Source organism: Trichomycterus rosablanca, chromosome 11, assembly GCF_030014385.1.
Source record: "Trichomycterus rosablanca isolate fTriRos1 chromosome 11, fTriRos1.hap1, whole genome shotgun sequence".
NCBI lineage: Eukaryota > Metazoa > Chordata > Actinopteri > Siluriformes > Trichomycteridae > Trichomycterus > Trichomycterus rosablanca.
The window spans coordinates 4201996-4220268 of record NC_085998.1 but is presented as its reverse complement, the minus strand read 5'-3'; the positions used below and the strand labels follow the sequence as shown (position 1 = coordinate 4220268).

The 18273-nt window shown below is 43.2% G+C and overlaps 1 protein-coding gene across 2 annotated transcripts in view; it reads right to left on the bottom strand.

Moving 5' to 3' along the window:
- Positions 1-15362, bottom strand: part of LOC134323381 (granule associated Rac and RHOG effector protein 1-like) — a 71218-nt gene extending 55856 nt beyond the window's left edge. The window contains exon 1 of one of the 2 annotated variants that reach the window (XM_063004898.1): positions 15251-15362. The gene's annotated coding sequence lies outside the window, so the exon portion shown is untranslated. Of the gene's footprint in view, positions 1-14541; positions 14617-15250 lie in introns of those variants that run through there. The other variant, XM_063004900.1, reaches the window with a different exon arrangement.
- Positions 15363-18273: the final 2911 nt, after the last annotated feature.

Below are 18273 nucleotides of genomic sequence, written 5' to 3'. Positions count from 1 at the left end.
CTGTTATCTGATATACAATCTAGTGCACTATGTAGGGAACATAAATCGGTTATCTAATATACAATTTAGTGCACTATGTAGGGAACATAAATCCGTTAACTAATATACAATCTAGTGCACTATGTAGGGAACATAAATCGGTTATCTAATATACAATCTAGTGCACTATGTAGGGAACATAAATCCGTTAACTAATACGCTACCTAAAGCATTATGTAGGGAACATAAATCGGTTATCTAATATACAATTTAGTGCACTATGTAGGGAACATAAATCTGTTATCTGATATACAATCTAGTGCACTATGTAGGGAACATAAATCGGTTATCTAATATACAATCTAGTGCACTATGTAGGGAACATAAATCCGTTAACTAATACGCTACCTAAAGCATTATGTAGGGAACATAAATCGGTTATCTAATATACAATCTAGTGCACTATGTAGGGAACATAAATCTGTTATCTGATATACAATCTAGTGCACTATGTAGGGAACATAAATCGGTTATCTAATATACAATCTAGTGCACTATGTAGGGAACATAAATCGGTTATCTAATACACTATCTAGTGCACTATGTAGGGAACATAAATCTGTTATCTGAAATACTATCTAGTGCACTATGTAGGGAACATAAATCCGTGATCTGATATACAATCTAGTGCACTATGTAGTACACATTAATGTGTTTGTGACGCAAACAGTTAGCTTAGTAGCTCAGTAAGCAGCTCCTAAAAGTTCTGTTATTACCCACAATCCTTTGGTGACTGCAACTTGGGATGTCTGGTCTACTCGTGTCTAATTCCCCTGATTGCTCCTCTATACTGATCCGACCCTTCACCGCTGACTGAGGACGCCTCTCAACTGACACGCGCCCCCTCCGGCACGTACAGTCAGTACAGACTGCATTTTTCACCTGCACGAGTCGAGTTCATACACCGACGGGCACTGTGTACGGAGGGCCGCACCCCCATCAGCATTATTCCTCAGCCCCGTGCAGGCTCCATCAGTCAGCCAGCAGGGGCCGCAGTCGCGCCGGTTATGAGGACCTATGATCCGACTCTTTACCCCCTAACACTGAACAACAGCCGATCGTTGTTCATGCTGCCGCCCAGCCCAGTCGGAGAGGCAGAGCTGAGATTCGATACGATGTATTCGAAACCCCAACTCTGGTGCGCTAGCGTACTTCACCGCTGCGCCACCTGAGCGGCTCGGTTTATTTATCTTGATATTTAATTATTGATTAGGCGTCTGTGGCTCTACTCGGTCCGGGTGGGGGGTATGCAGCAGCTAACGACGGTACAATCTGGGAATTAGATAGGACTAGACGGGCGGAAAAACGGGCCTGGATGAGATGCCTCCAAAAAACTGAATAGCAAACAGCTTTCCTCTTTATTCCACACACACACACACACACACACACACACACACACACACACACACACACACACGTGTATCCAACTATGACGAGTTTCTTGTGGCTGATCTTGAAAGAAACGCTCGGCCTGAAACAACAGAAACGTTTCCTTGGTTCGTGCCAGTTACAGAACCCAGACTGTTTTTCTTCTGGGTTTCAGGAAAACTGTTTCCACCTCTGTCTGTTCCTCCGGCTGACTGATCGCTCCTCTGAGGAACAGCATGTACCATGATCCTAAAAAGGGTTTAATCCCTCTGCCATGCAGCCACTGTTGGGCCCTTGATCAAGGCCCTTAACCTCTCGCCTCCAGGAGTCTGTCTGAAAGCTTAGTGAGCTGCCTACTGTCTACCTGATCAGCTGCCTCAGTGGAGCGGATTCTAATAAGACATCGAACTCGTAAGGCAGATTATTCAAACGCTCTACATCGTCACCGCAGTTTTAGCTCACTAAGCTAACACGGTTAGCCTCAGGACGTTAGCCTAAACTGACCAGCAGCAGAAAAAGTAGCCGAGAGAAACGAGGTGAAAGGAATAAAGTGACTCACAGGTTCCATGTTTTCATCTTTCGCAGCGAGGGACAGAAAACACACACACACACACACACACACACACACACACACACGAAACAAGAGGCAGCGTTCCTAATCTGGTCTTTGTTACGACACCCCTCGTCCCTCAGCCATGAAAAGATTCCATTGTGACAGTGCCGAGAGAGAGAGAGAGAGAGAGAGAGAGAGAGAGAGAGAGAGAGAGAAACCAAGCGCGAGAGGCCGAGAGAAAAATATATTTTCATACTTTGTAACCAGAGCTTTGTGGCATTCAAAAGCACACAATGTGCGAGTACGAGAACTCGCAAAAACGACCGCGTTCCTATTAGCTGTGCGTCCACTAACCATTGCAAAAATTCAACACAGATGGAATCGCAGATCTGAGACTTAAAATTGGCTTTAAAACGTGGTTTGGAGATCTGGACGAGACGATTACGACTTTTTTTGGGGTATTGAACCTTTTTGCCAGACCGCTCTTCTTACAGCTTATAATCGAATATTTTGGGTGTGTCTAAAAACCGACTGATCTCTCTACACAGACGTATTTTACACGATCCTACACTCCCGAGAAGAGGGCGTGTCTAAATTCTTAAATTCCTTAAAATGCTCCGACTGAGGCGCCTTAATCCTGAGTGATGATCTGACTGAATCGAGCACAGTAGCTTTCTGCAGAGTCGATCACTACAGACCTCCAAACTTCATGTGGGCTTCAGATGAGCTCAGGAACAGCGTGTAGAGCTTCATGGAACGGGTTTCCATGCACGAGCAGCTGCATCCAAGCCTTACATCACCGAGCGCAATGCAAAGCGTCGGATGCAGTGGTGTAAAGCACGCCGCCACTGGACTCTAGAGCAGTGGAGACGTGTTCTCTGGAGTGACGATTCACGCTTCTCCGTCTGGGTATGGCGGTTGCCAGGAGAACGGTACCTGTCTGACTGTATTGTGACGAGTGTAGAGTGTGGTGGAGGGGGGATTATGGTGTGGGGGTGTTTTTCGGGAGTCGGGCTCGGCCCCTTAGTTCCAGTGAAAGGAACTCTTAATGCTTCAGCATACCAAGAGATTCTGGACAATTTTATGCTCCCAACTCTGTGGGAACAGTTTGGGGATGGCCCCTTCCTGTTCCAACAAGCACAAGCTCCATAAAGACGTGGATGAGCCAGTTTGGTGTGGAAGAACTTCCTGACCTCAACCTGATAGAGCACGTTTGGGATGAATTAGAGCGGAGACTGTGAGCCAGGCCTTCTCGTCCAACATCAGTGTCTGACCTCACAGATGCGCTTCTGGAAGAACGGTCAAAAATTCCCATAAACACACTCCTAAACCTTGTGGAAAGCCTTCCCAGAGGAGTTGAAGCTGTTATAGCTGCACAGGGTAGCGACATCATATTAAACCCTGTGGATTAAGAACGGGAGTCACTCAAGTTCATATGCGTGTGAAGGCAGACGAGCGAATACTTTTGGCAGTATAGTGTAGGTTGTCCAAATACAATAACTGACCAGAAACGCAGGACGCCTCACACAGCAGACAGTAGGAAAGACCCGCCGTGCTAATACAGCGCTGGTTAATATTCCCGCCGTGTCCGATTACCAGCGTGAGCCTGATTCAGATTCGCATCCTGCTGAGGTCTGTATGAGGAGCGTGAAATGTTATTTCCAGCCATTAAACCCTGATTCTGAGTGCAAGAGAATCTCCAACAGCGCTGAGAACGATCCTATCAGAAGCAAGCTCTTCATCCTGGTCAGGACCGTGGCAGGTCCGGTTTCCAGCCTCACCAGACTCTCCTGGGCTCTGTTTAAAAGTTAGACAACCAGTTGTTGGGCCAAGCTAAAAATTATAAAAGAAAATGACCGTACTCCAGTACTCTACGGTCCAATCCTTACAGAATAAAGTATTCTGCTAATCTAAGCTTCTCATTGATGACGGGCTTTATTTCTAGCTCTGCACGACTTCAGCCCTGCCCCTAAAAGTCGGTTTTAAACCGACAGTTTCGCGGTAAATCACGGTATGTTTTTTTTTTTTTTTTGTACAACTGGGACGTTATATGTCTGGGGCAAGTACATAGATTATAAAACGTTATAATATCACACGTATATAACGAAGGTTTTGAGCACTATAAGCTTTGCTCGGCCCCACGACGACACAATACACGATGGAATCGGTGCGTGTGAAACAGGTGCAATATATACGTACGATTTTATTATTAATATAATATTACCCATAGCTCTCCCTTTAAGAAATAAAACCACGTTTGTAAACTCCACTGCACAACTTGACCACACACTCTAAAAAATGATTCAGCGCATTAGTAAATTAAACGTAATATAACAAGCAGGGCTGCACGATATAAAAAAAAACTGACAGTGTGATTTTCACCACATTATTAACCCTTTGATGCACATGGGTCAAAAATGACCCAAATTCATCCATTCAAGAATATTTTCATATGCACATTTGTCAGTTATTCATGTATTTACTGTCTTAGCTAATAAAAGCTATCTATTCTAGAATATGTAAACAGCTAGCAAGCAAATAGTATTGGACATATTCAAGATTCAAGAGCCGAATCTTTGGTTGTCTTTCAAAAGATCAGTAAATATGTTTTTGACTACAAACACTTACAGATGTCAGTAGTTCCTGTCAAATTCATTTCTGACCCATGTTGTGCATTAGGAGGGTAGTGATACAAAAATATATAAACTTTTTATATTGATTTGTGATGATCAAAAACAAGTTAATTGAAAAATTCATGAAAGCTTGAATGACGAAATTAATTTATTGCAAAGATATAGAAAATAAAAACTCAGTTGGGTCACTTTTGACCCAGGTTGTGCATCAAAGGGTTAATAATATTAATAATGCATGTATCTTACTCTAAATAAGGGGCTCATCTGTGGAAAAGCGTGGTGCCTACAAGGGATACAAACGATTCATCTTTGTACTGGGTTGAAACTGAGCATTAAACTAAGAAAGTTTCAACATCACATGAGGGAATTATTAACAGGATCGACAAAATGGGTCATTTAATATTTTATTTCACAATCAAAACCTCTTCAAGTAGTAAACATAATTAAAAATAAAACTATACAAACAAAAGAGCAGCTCTACACCCGTTCCAAACCTGAGATGCCTTAGTTACTAAGCTCACTACTGAGGCGTCTTAATATTTCAACGTTATTTCGACTCGAGAACGAGTGAGGATCGGAAGCGTCCTCGGTGATGAAGGCAATCCCAGAATTCACTGCGGCATCTCTTCTCTCACAGAAAGATAAACGTGGCTGACGGTGCGGACGAAGTTATTTTCAAACGTAAATAAATAATTATCGATTTGTAACGAGTGTTTTTATTTGCAGGTTCGGGCTCGTCAGCAGACGTAACAGTTTTCTGTTCACGAATCCAGACGCTGTATTGACACGTTAGCGCCGTCCCACCTCATTCTACTGGTTTTAACGGCGAGATGCTAAATGCTAAACGCTGAAACCCGATGGAATCGCTAAGTAGCGCGTTCGAATAACCCCCCCTATAAAAGTCGATGACTTATTAGAATCCTCTCTACTGAGGCGGCCGCACGTGTGGGCGGTGAGACGGCGAGGCGGCTCACCGGGTCGAACACACTGGTGTGGAAACGTCGTGGAAAATGAGGACGTGTGAATTTTCGTTTTGTGTCGAGCAGCAAAAAAAGTCGTAGCGTGACGTGTCTGATTTGATTTGCATGACGTGACATCGCACGTCCCGCCATGTGACTATCGCGCACGCACACATCGCCATGACGATGCTGAAACGATATATCGTGCAGCCCTGATAACAAGTCAGTTCAACATAAAAAAATTACGTTTGTTACGTTGCGCTGGGAAGAGTGTGGCTACGCTGAGAAATGGATGGGCATGTGTGTTTGTGGTATGAATGTATGCGTGTATGAATAAGTCGTCTGTCCAACGATTCAGTAAAAGAGACGATTCCTATCGCCGTCTTCACAATAATATTCAGTAGAGATGCATGAGTACCGATACTGGTATCGGGTATTAGCCCGATACCGCGCTCATTAACTCGTACTCGTACTCGCAAACGAGGCTCCGATACTAAACATCCGATAGCGTGAGCCTAGTGCACGTTGCTGCGTTATGCCTGGTTCACACTGCACGACTTTTGCCCTGATTTTTGCTCGGCGGCCGCTCGGCGCTAGATTTGCCGGCTCGGGAGCGACTCGGCGATCAAAACTCGGCTCTCGATCGCTAAGTGTGAACTATCCAACAACTCGATCCGACCGGCTCGGCGACCGGATCGAGTTTTCTAGCACGTCAGATATCTGATCCAATTGGTATCGGTATCGGTATCGGCGAGTACAAAAATACATGTACTTGCACTCGGTTGGGAAAAGATGGTATCGATGCATCCCTAATATTATTAGGGTTTGTGGAACAAAACAATGAAATTAAAATGAAGTAGGCTCAGATTAATTTAGCCTGATGGTGTTAAAGATTTTCATGTTGGTATAACCTAATTTACTTAAGTTAGTTTAACAGCAAAAGGCTTGTTGTAATAGATCACTGAAGTCGTGGGTCATTCTGTAGTCCTCGTTATGCCCATATTTGGAGACCCGGGTCTAACTCAGATTTTCAATGGCAAAAATGAACGGGGTTTTCAAAATATCGACTCTAACGCATCCTGTGCTGAATAAACGTGTTCAGAACTCTGTACGTTTTCTCCCATACATCACTGGATCCTATAAATTACGAGGTTGTTAAAGGGTCGTAATACTAATAACGCTACTGCGCATTAATTAGACGTCACTGAGCTACACCGATCGAATCGACGGAACGAGCGGCCCGCTTCTGTTGAGTACAACCAAAGGCGTAACACCCGACCGTCCTCGCTTTCTACTTTAATGTAGCTAGCTACTAAAAATATAAAGTAAAACTTGTGAATATCACTCCACTGTTACACTTTTGAATCGCGCTGCTTCGTGCGCTTATTTAAGAGGCTTATAAAAGAAAGAAAAAAGAAAACATTAAGAGGCTTCCAGTCTAGTGACGTCAATTCAGTGCGCAGTAGCATTAGCTTACATGTAGCGATATTCATATTTTGACTCTTTAACGACTTCATAATTCAGAGGATCCGGTGATAATAGACGGAAGAATCTCCATAAAACAAAACCTAACAGCTTCGGAGCATTTTTTATGACTACAGGATGCCAGAGAGGCAATTTGTGAAATCTCCGTTCATATTTCCCATTTAAAATTTCTCTTAGACCCGGGTTACCAAATACGGGCATAACAACATGGCGTGGCCTACGAAATGACGACACGACTTCAGTGGTCTATTTACTTAAAACATTCTAGTTATTCCATAATTTTCGTAAGTAGATCCAGTATATTATTTTTTAGAGTGCACAGGTCTGATGTAGAAAAGTGGACGACTTATAACGCAGAATCGCTCTGAAAGCTTCTTTCTCGACCCTCTCTAGAGGAATCGTGCACTCTCATGTGTGGATCGTTACTGCATTCGTAGTTCATGTCGTTGTTCGCGACAGCCGAGGCTCGACAAACCGTGCAGTATATACTAAAGTGTTTTAGTCTGATCTAAACTGCCCACACGCCTCATTTCTTTGGCAGGTTCTTCCGGTGCATGTTTGGTCCTCCTCTCTTCATCCTCCATCTGTTTTTGTTCATTATTTTTATCACCTTATCGAAGAAATCTCGCTCATCTGTGAAACACGGTCATGTCGACGCTACCTGGCTTACTCGTGAGCTGTTAGCGTATGAGGAACCAATAACGATGTACAGAAGGTACTATCATACCGCCCAGCACTATTGTTGACTACACTAGATCTCATCCTACAGCGGTTGAGTGACGATCGAACGAGCTGGCGGTCAGTGGAGAATCGTTTTTACCCCCTGCCGTTCTGTAGCTTCGTCATCTACAATATCGGCAGCTTGACTTTGTTCTTGTAAATCGAATGTATTTATTTATTTTTAAGGACAGAGGCATGACGATGCTCTGTGTACCCCTCTGTCCTACTTGTGATGCACTACTAGCACTGTTTTGAGACCCAGCTGGTCCTACAGCATGAGGACAGTGATGACCTGACCACGGCAGTGGTCGTTATACCTTCCCTTGGTTCAGGTGATGGCAGACGCTGGACTGGAACGGCTACAATACGTGTATAGATGCTGTATAGAAGAATCTGGAGTGTGTGTGTGTGTGTGTGTGTGTGAATACACATTTATATGTAAAATATAAACACATTAAGCCGCCTCATCCTCGCTCTCTCTCTCACATACTCGAGGACGTTTGGCTGCTCTTGCTATTGTGTATCTGCCAACAGGAAATACATTCCACATGACCTCAGCGAGAGGAGCGCACTGCCAAAGCCAGATCTGACCGGCTCCTAAAACGCAGGGCCGCTCGGTCTGCTCTCAGGGCTGAACAGAGGGGCGAGAGATTCGGGATCGGTTAAAATAAAGAGATTAATATATTTCTGAAATTAGGATTATACACCGACCAGGCATAACATAAGATATATTAGGCACCAGGTGAACATTTTATCCTCAAAGTTGATGTTAGAAGCAGGAAAAATGGACGAGCGCGAGGATCTGAGCGAGTCTGACGAGGGCCAAATTGTGATGGCTAGACGACTGGGTCAGAGCATCTCCAAAACTGCAGCTCTTGTGGGGTGTGTCCCGGTCTGCAGTGGTCAGTATCTATCAAAAGTGGTCCAAGGAAGGAACAGTGGTAAACCGGCGACAGGGTCATGGGCGGCCAAGGCTCGCTGATCCAACAGACGAGCTACTGTAGCTCAAACTGCTGAAGACGTTCATGCTGGTTCTGATAGAAAGCTGTCAGAATACACAGAGCATCACAGTCACAGGGCTGTTTTGGCAGCAAAAGGGGGACCAACACAGTATTATCTGTGTAAATCATCCTAATCTGTTTGTATCCAAACCGCGGCTGGACGGACCAATTCAGCACCGGCGGCTCAGGGGTCGGGAAGGGGCGTGTGCTAGCCTTATGGATTGCACCAGGGAACCTGACATGATTAAATTGGGAGAAATGAGGGATGAAAATGCACCCCCCGTCCCCCCCCCCCCACATGTCCCCAAAAACTGTTAATCCACACCCAGATTTTTAGGATCTGCAGTATTTATAAGGGCCACATTTGACTGGTTTGACATTATGAGGCAGCGAGTAACGTAGGGTGTTGTTCCACACCCCTTTTTGAACCAAAATTATTCTGGAACCTTGAACCGGTTCCGTTCAGGCTTCTTAGAACCTTGGTGCTATTTGGAGAACCATCCTCTCCAGATTGCACAAGTTTTTATTGGAACCAACAGAGGGCGCTGGACAATTATTTTATTTCATTATTAGGATTTTAATATCATGTTTTATTACACTTTGGTTACATTCGTGACAGGAACGGTAGTTACTGGTTACACTGGTTAAGATTCATCAGTTCAAGTTTAATATCAAACACAGTCTTGGACAATTTAGTATCTCTAGTTCTCCACACTTGCACGTCTTTGGAATGTGGGAGGAAACCCACACAGACACGGGGAGAACATGCAAACTCCACACAGCAAGGACCCGGACCGCTCCAGCTGGGGATCGAACCCAGGACCTTCTTGCGACAGGCGACAGTGCTACCCGAGCGGAAGTAAACGCTAGTAACGAGCCGCCAGAGCACGCACTTTACCTTCAAGTCACGGGTCGTCCTGAAAAACCTGCTGATCTTTGGTTCCAGCTGGGAACAAACCTGTTTATTACGGATCAAAATCAGATCCAGGATCTGAAACGAAACGCGGTTCTCTGTAAATGAACCAAGCCTGCTGAAAGGGAACCGGCTTCGAACGTTTAAGAGAGCTGCGTTCTCCTTCTGGTCCTCTTTAGCACCGATCAGGGAATAAAAACAGTATGATCTTGACTGGTGCAAATTTCTACGCAATTAAACATGAAGCCACAGCGGAGACGGCCTTCGTTTGTAGCGTCACGTTTGCAAATTCTCTGTTGACGTGCTCCGTGACATCCCACGATGCAAAGCAGACCTTGGCGGGAGCCTGTCTAGCCGAATGAAACCTGTGGAGTACTCGGTAGTCGGGTCGGACCGAGGTCTCACCACAAAGTTCGTTTGGGACCGGACGGAGAACGCCTCCCCTCCAGGGTCTCTGTGTGGCTGTTTTGATCCGAACCAAAGTGCGATAACTGTGTTCACACCAACCCGAACGAATCGCACCAACAGGGGAAATGAAACCGAGTCTGATTTAAACAGACTAAAAAGTGCAAAGAAAAAAATGCAAAGCAGAACACAGACCACGAATTCAAACCGAGACCTTCTTCGTTTGAGGTCTCAGTTTGGTTCCTTTTTGGGGTCGTTTGAAGGGGTCCGAGTTTGTTTGACGTGTTCACACGTCCAAAAGTGACCATGACTCAGCGGTCTGACTCCACCTCAGGTGCTATTATGCTCCAAATGTAAAATACTGTTTATTTATTAGGATTTTAACGTCATGTTTTACACTTTGGTTACATTCATGACAGGAACGGTCGTTACTCATTACACAAGATTCATCAGTTCACAAGGTTATATCAGACACAGTCAGTCATGGACAATTCTGTACCTCCAGTTCACCTCGCTTGCACGTCTTTGTACTGCGGGAGGAAACCGGAGCTCCCGGAGGAGACCCACACAGATCGAACCCAGGACCTTCTAGCCGTGAGGCTACCCACCGAGCCACTGTGCCGCCCGAGATGATTAATAAAGGTCTCTTCATGTACCTGTACACGGCTGGCTACAGACCAACGGCAGGTAAGTGTTCACCTGTTTACAATGTCCGGATCACATCCCAAAGATGTATGAATTAAGCGACCCACATTCTGTCCGTGATTTTTACTGAGACCCGGGCAGCAGCACATCACACGACATCATAACTTTTAATCTGAGTATGAAAACTTCAGGAGCATAACATACAGCACGAGTTACATCTCAGTATCGAGCGCTCTGATTGGCTTAGTTATGTAACCCAGCGTGGTCGTGATGCACTCGCTTAATAAATACACGGGAGCATTTAACACTTTATTAACTTCTTCTGTTACGGTACCGAATAGCGGACAGCTAGAGTCATCGCGTTAGCCGAGCACGCTATTCCATGCACTATGGAAGCCCCAAAGGGTCAAAACACACTCACTTCACATAGAAACGTCCATCAAACACGGCAGAGATGCTGATTTTCCTCAGAAAGAACCTTCACTTCATTCTGAGTGTTCTAGTTTTACTACCACAATGCTGCACTACGTTTGTTTACTTTTATTCTGTAAAAATAAAAGAACATTAAGCAATAGTTTGGATGCAGGTGATTTTTTCCCTACAGCACTGCAGAGCTATTTAGTTGTTAAACATGTACACTGGATTAATCTGAATAACTGTAATGTATTTGAAGTGTGCACTGTGTGAACAGTATTATCTCGTTCTTATCTAGACAATATCTAGAAAATACAAGTATCGGTTTGAGACTCGGTATCGGATCGGGATCAAAATTAAAGATCGGGAACAAAAAAAAGTGATCGGGACATCCCTAGTACATTTATTTCTTTTATATATTTATTTAAAATTACAAATAAAATAAAAAACCGCGGGGCAACTGGGTCAACACTGCCCAAACTCTAATACACGTACTGGTATGCATTTGGGATGTGGGAGGAAACTGGAGCACTACAAATGAAGCCTCGGCGAGCTTTAAACACACAGAACAAATTGAAACGATGGGCAGCGTTTGTTTACGCCTGACGTCAGCACACAATCTGCTTTCACGATCGGCGGCATGACGTCAGCGTCGGACAGCATCGTAAAAATGATCCGACGCTCCAGGACAGCAGCCGAGCCCGAGATCCGGCCGACCGAGAAAGACGGATCACGTTCAGAAACGTTCCGCCGATTTAGACGCTACTGACAGCAAGAACGGCGAGGAAAGTTACAAAAGCCTGGAACTTACCCCCCTCCGGAGTTCCACTTTCCATAGACCCTGCGCTGAAAGTTTAACAAACCCAACAGTGACACAAGCGCACGGGCGCCGTGGTCCCGTCGAGCTTTATCCAAATGATCTGCACGTTTGCAGGAAATGCAGCCAGTCAGGTTTCACCGAAACATAGCGCGCTATTAATACAGCTTTCCAACCCCCTAAAAACAGATCTGCTCGCCTGTGGCTCGGGCTGAAGTGAAGCGAGGCTTCGTTTCTCGCTCCCGAACCCTCCCGAAAGACAAACTGACAACTGACCAACCACTGACTTTACACTACAGATCAATCAGTGGTTCAACTGAATACACAGCAGCTTAGTTCACATGACAAAACTTCAGAAATACTGTGGACACACCAGAACCTGAGCCAGATATTTTATAATTTGTTTTTAACCTTTTTTTGCAAGCGGGAAGTTGAATAAGGGAAACGCAGGCGGTGTCCAAGTGTCCAGTTTAAGCGTTTTTGTATCTTTTCTACACGCCAAAACTGTAAGAACGACTAAAATATTTAGCAACAGCAGCATTTCAATGTTTGGAGAGCTGTAAATAGCACTAGCCCACTGCCATCGGCTGATCAAGCGTCTACACGTACATGACCGGTTGTGTCTGAGGGGGAGCGGGATGGTCGAGCAGACTGACCACTGGGAGAGTCCACCAGTCCAGGGTGTTCCTGCCTCACGCCCAGTGTTCTCCAGCTGAATCAGACCAACATAAAGCGGCTGATAATAATAAAAACAAATAAGTGAAAATCGTCGTGTTGCTGCTGATCATGGGGACCATCCAAAGGTTGAGAGTTCGAATCTCAGCTCTGCTATTCTGCCACTGTTGGGCCCTTGAGCAAGGCCCTTAAACCTCTCGGCTCTCTGCACCGTACAATGGCTGCGGAAACATAGTTTCGTTGTACTGTACGCCTGTATACGTATATATGACAAATAGAAACCTTCTATTCTATTCTAATCTATTGTAGCTTCTCAGCGTCTGACGAACAATGCCATCACAGCTTCACCTTCAGGGAAACTGGTCCAACTTACCAACTCACTAACCCACTGATGCAGTCAGAAACAGGCAATAGCACACCAGGTACGGTAAGAACAGTTCTGGCTTTGGATGTGTAAAGTACCATGCAAAGGAAAAACGAGCTTTAGTCCTCGGCCAAAAGAGTAGGTAACCAAACGTATCACAATACAGGTCATTAGGCAATGGAAATGACTACAAATGTGGGATCGCAGGTTTAAAAATGTACCACAGTGTCCTAATGGGTACTGTGCAGTGTTAAAGGGCCATTAGATCATCCAACTCTGGTTTACCACCAGTTCCCCAATACAGACTCTCATCCAAGAGACAACAGCCCTAAAACTCTGTAACTCACTCCACCAGTCTCAGCAACACCTCATTCATCTCAGCATTTAACAACCATTTAATAACCATGATAGATAGACAGACAGATAAATAGAATATAGATAGATGGTACAGGTGGGACAGTGGTAGCCTAATCAACTGAAAGGTTGAGAGTTTGAATCCCAGCTCTGCCATGCAGCCACTGTTGGGCCCTTCAGCAAGGCCCTCAACCCTGTCTGCTCCAGGGGCGCCGAACAATAGCTGACCCTGCGCTCTGACCCCAGCTTTCAAACAAACCGGGATACGCGAAGGAAGAATTTCATTGTACTGTACAACTGTATATGTATATATGACAAATAAAGGCATTCTATAGTCTATATTCTATATATTCCATATATTCTAGATAGATAGATAGACAGACAGACAGACAGACAGATAGAGACAGACAGACAGATATAGACATAGATAGATAGATAGATAGATAGATAGATAATAAATATATAAAATATAGAATATAAAGACAGACAGACAGACGACAGACAGATAGATAGATAGATAGATAGAGACAGACAGACAGATAGACATAGATAGATAGATAGATAGATAGATAGATAGATAGATAGATAATAGATAATAAATATATAAAATATAGAATATAGACAGACAGACAGACAGACAGATAGAGACAGACAGATAGATAGAATATAGATAGACAGATTATATATAGATACATTATAAACAGACCAACATACAGACAGATAGATAGAATATAGATAATAAATAAATAGACAGACAGAAAGAATATAGACAGATCCTTCAATTTACTGTACATCTGTATATGAATATATGACAAATAAAGGCCTTCTATTATCTATATTCTATATATTCCATATACTATAGATAGATAGATAGAATATAGATAGATAGACAGACAGACAGACAAATAGATTATATGTAGATACATTATAGACAGACCGACATACAGACAGATAGATAGAATATAGACAGATACTTTATTAATCCCAAAGGAATAAATGCATGTATAATATTATGGTTTGTGTATTTTCTGTGTTGTTTTCCCTGCTCACAGATCTGAGTATTATAAAGTGACTATGAGTCTGAATACAGTGTTTATTATTATTATTATTATTATTATTATTACAGTCTATATATAATCCACTTCTGTACCCAGTAGGGAGTGGCTATGTAGAGAGAAAAAGTTTGGATCACTTACACCACGTCGCATCGTCTGAGTCGAGAAATTTTCACGCATTTCTTCTAAAATATCCAGAAATTGGAATCCTCTGCTGCCAGTTCTGATGTTTTCATGTTGATGCCATTAATCGGATTCTAGCTAACAGTTAGCTTAGCAAGCACATTCTCAAGTCGTGACTAATAACACAAATAAACGAGTTCGGAAACCACACGCAAAAATAACAGGTGCATTACAGTAATAAACGCGTTAATGTGTGAGTTCGGTGCTTGATAATAGTCGAAGAAAATAAGCAGCGACAGTTTGATAGCTGCTTGATGGCTAATGTAAACTAATGTTACCTTATAGGCGTTCTCTTTTCCACCCGTATTCCGTACAATTCCGATTTCGGCGCTAGGATTGGCCATTCCTGAGAACTAACACGGCGCTGATTGGTCCATTTCACTCTTATCAAAAAGATAAGCCAATCCTATAAAAAGGAGGCGGGACTTGGCGGAAAACAGATAGGGGAAAAAACCTGTCGACAGCAGTAGAGGATTTTCTGCTCGGTTAGCCTGCTAGCCTGTAGCTCTGCGACGCCGTTTTTAAATCACATTCACAGTTTACAAGCACGTATTAGATTGATTTCACTAACGCTGATAAATAACGTCTCTTTAAAAAGCGCCCAGCGTCGTGTTAGTGTAATATAAACCAACATAAAGGAATGTAGAGTTTTAAACGCATCTCTTACCAGCTCTGTGTTTCCCTCCTCCCTCCTGTCAGCGCCGTGAAGTCTGATACACTCAGCAACACCAGGAAACACGGATACAGTGAACGCTGCACAGATCCGATCTGACACACACGACTCGTTATACAGCAACAGCAGGAAACACGGATACAGTGAACGCTGCACAGATCAGACAGATCAGATCTGACACACAACAACTCATAACACAGCAACTCATTACATAGCAACACCATCATATCTGATACACACAACAACTCATTATACAGCAACACCAGGAAACACAGATACAGTGAATGCTGCACAGATCAGACAGATCAGATCTGATACACACACAACACAACACAGCAACACTATCAGATCTGATACACACAACAACTCATTATACAGCAACACTATCAGATCTGATACACACAACAACTCATTACATAGCAACACCATCATATCTGATACACACAACAACTCATTATACAGCAACACCAGGAAACACAGATACAGTGAACGCTGCACAGATCAGACAGATCAGATCTGACACACAACAAATCATAACACAGCAACACTATCAGATCTGATACACACAACAACTCATTATACAGCAACACCAGGAAACACAGATACAGTGAACGCTGCACAGATCAGACAGATCAGATCTGACACACAACAAATCATAACACAGCAACACTATCAGATCTGATACACACAACAACTCATTATACAGCAACACCATCAGATCTGATACACACAACAACTCATTACATAGCAACACCATCATATCTGATACACACAACAACTCATTATACAGCAACACCAGGAAACACAGATACAGTGAACGCTGCACAGATCAGACAGATCAGATCTGATACACACACAACACAACACAGCAACACTATCAGATCTGATACACACAACAACTCCTTACATAGCAACACCATCAGATCTGATACACACAACAACTCATTACATAGCAACACCATCAGATCTGATACACACAACAACTCCTTACATAGCAACACCATCAGATCTGATACACACAACAACTCCTTACATAGCAACACCATCAGATCTGATACACACAACAACTCATTACATAGCAACACCATCAGATCTGATACACACAACAACTCCTTACATAGCAACACCATCAGATCTGATACACACAACAACTCATTACATAGCAACACCATCAGATCTGATACACACAACAACTCATTACATAGCAACACCATCAGATCTGATACACACAACAACTCATTACATAGCAACACCATCAGATCTGATACACACAACAACTCATTACATAGCAACACCATCAGATCTGATACACACAACAACTCATTATACAGCAACACCAGGAAACACAGATACAGTGAATGCTGCACAGATCAGACAGATCAGATCTGATACACACACAACACAACACAGCAACACTATCAGATCTGATACACACAACAACTCATTATACAGCAACACTATCAGATCTGATACACACAACAACTCATTACATAGCAACACCATCATATCTGATACACACAACAACTCATTATACAGCAACACCAGGAAACACAGATACAGTGAACGCTGCACAGATCAGACAGATCAGATCTGACACACAACAAATCATAACACAGCAACACTATCAGATCTGATACACACAACAACTCATTATACAGCAACACCAGGAAACACAGATACAGTGAACGCTGCACAGATCAGACAGATCAGATCTGACACACAACAAATCATAACACAGCAACACTATCAGATCTGATACACACAACAACTCATTATACAGCAACACCATCAGATCTGATACACACAACAACTCATTACATAGCAACACCATCATATCTGATACACACAACAACTCATTATACAGCAACACCAGGAAACACAGATACAGTGAACGCTGCACAGATCAGACAGATCAGATCTGATACACACACAACACAACACAGCAACACTATCAGATCTGATACACACAACAACTCCTTACATAGCAACACCATCAGATCTGATACACACAACAACTCATTACATAGCAACACCATCAGATCTGATACACACAACAACTCCTTACATAGCAACACCATCAGATCTGATACACACAACAACTCCTTACATAGCAACACCATCAGATCTGATACACACAACAACTCATTACATAGCAACACCATCAGATCTGATACACACAACAACTCCTTACATAGCAACACCATCAGATCTGATACACACAACAACTCATTACATAGCAACACCATCAGATCTGATACACACAACAACTCATTACATAGCAACACCATCAGATCTGATACACACAACAACTCATTACATAGCAACACCATCAGATCTGATACACACAACAACTCATTACATAGCAACACGATCAGATCTGATACACACAACAACTCCTTACATAGCAACACCATCAGATCTGATACACACAACAACTCCTTACATAGCAACACCATCAGATCTGATACACACAACAACTCCTTACATAGCAACACCATCAGATCTGATACACACAACAACTCCTTACATAGCAACACTATCAGATCTGATACACACAACAACTCCTTACATAGCAACACCATCAGATCTGATACACACAACAACTCATTACATAGCAACACCATCAGATCTGATACACACAACAACTCCTTACATAGCAACACCAACAGATCTGATACACACAACAACTCCTTACATAGCAACACCATCAGATCTGATACACACAACAACTCATTACATAGCAACACCATCAGATCTGATACACACAACAACTCCTTACATAGCAACACCATCAGATCTGATACACACAACAACTCATTACATAGCAACACCATCAGATCTGATACACACAACAACTCCTTACATAGCAACACCATCAGATCTGATACACACAACAACTCCTTACATAGCAACACCATCAGATCTGATACACACAACAACTCATTACATAGCAACACCATCAGATCTGATACACACAACTCCTTACATAGCAACACCATCAGATCTGATACACACAA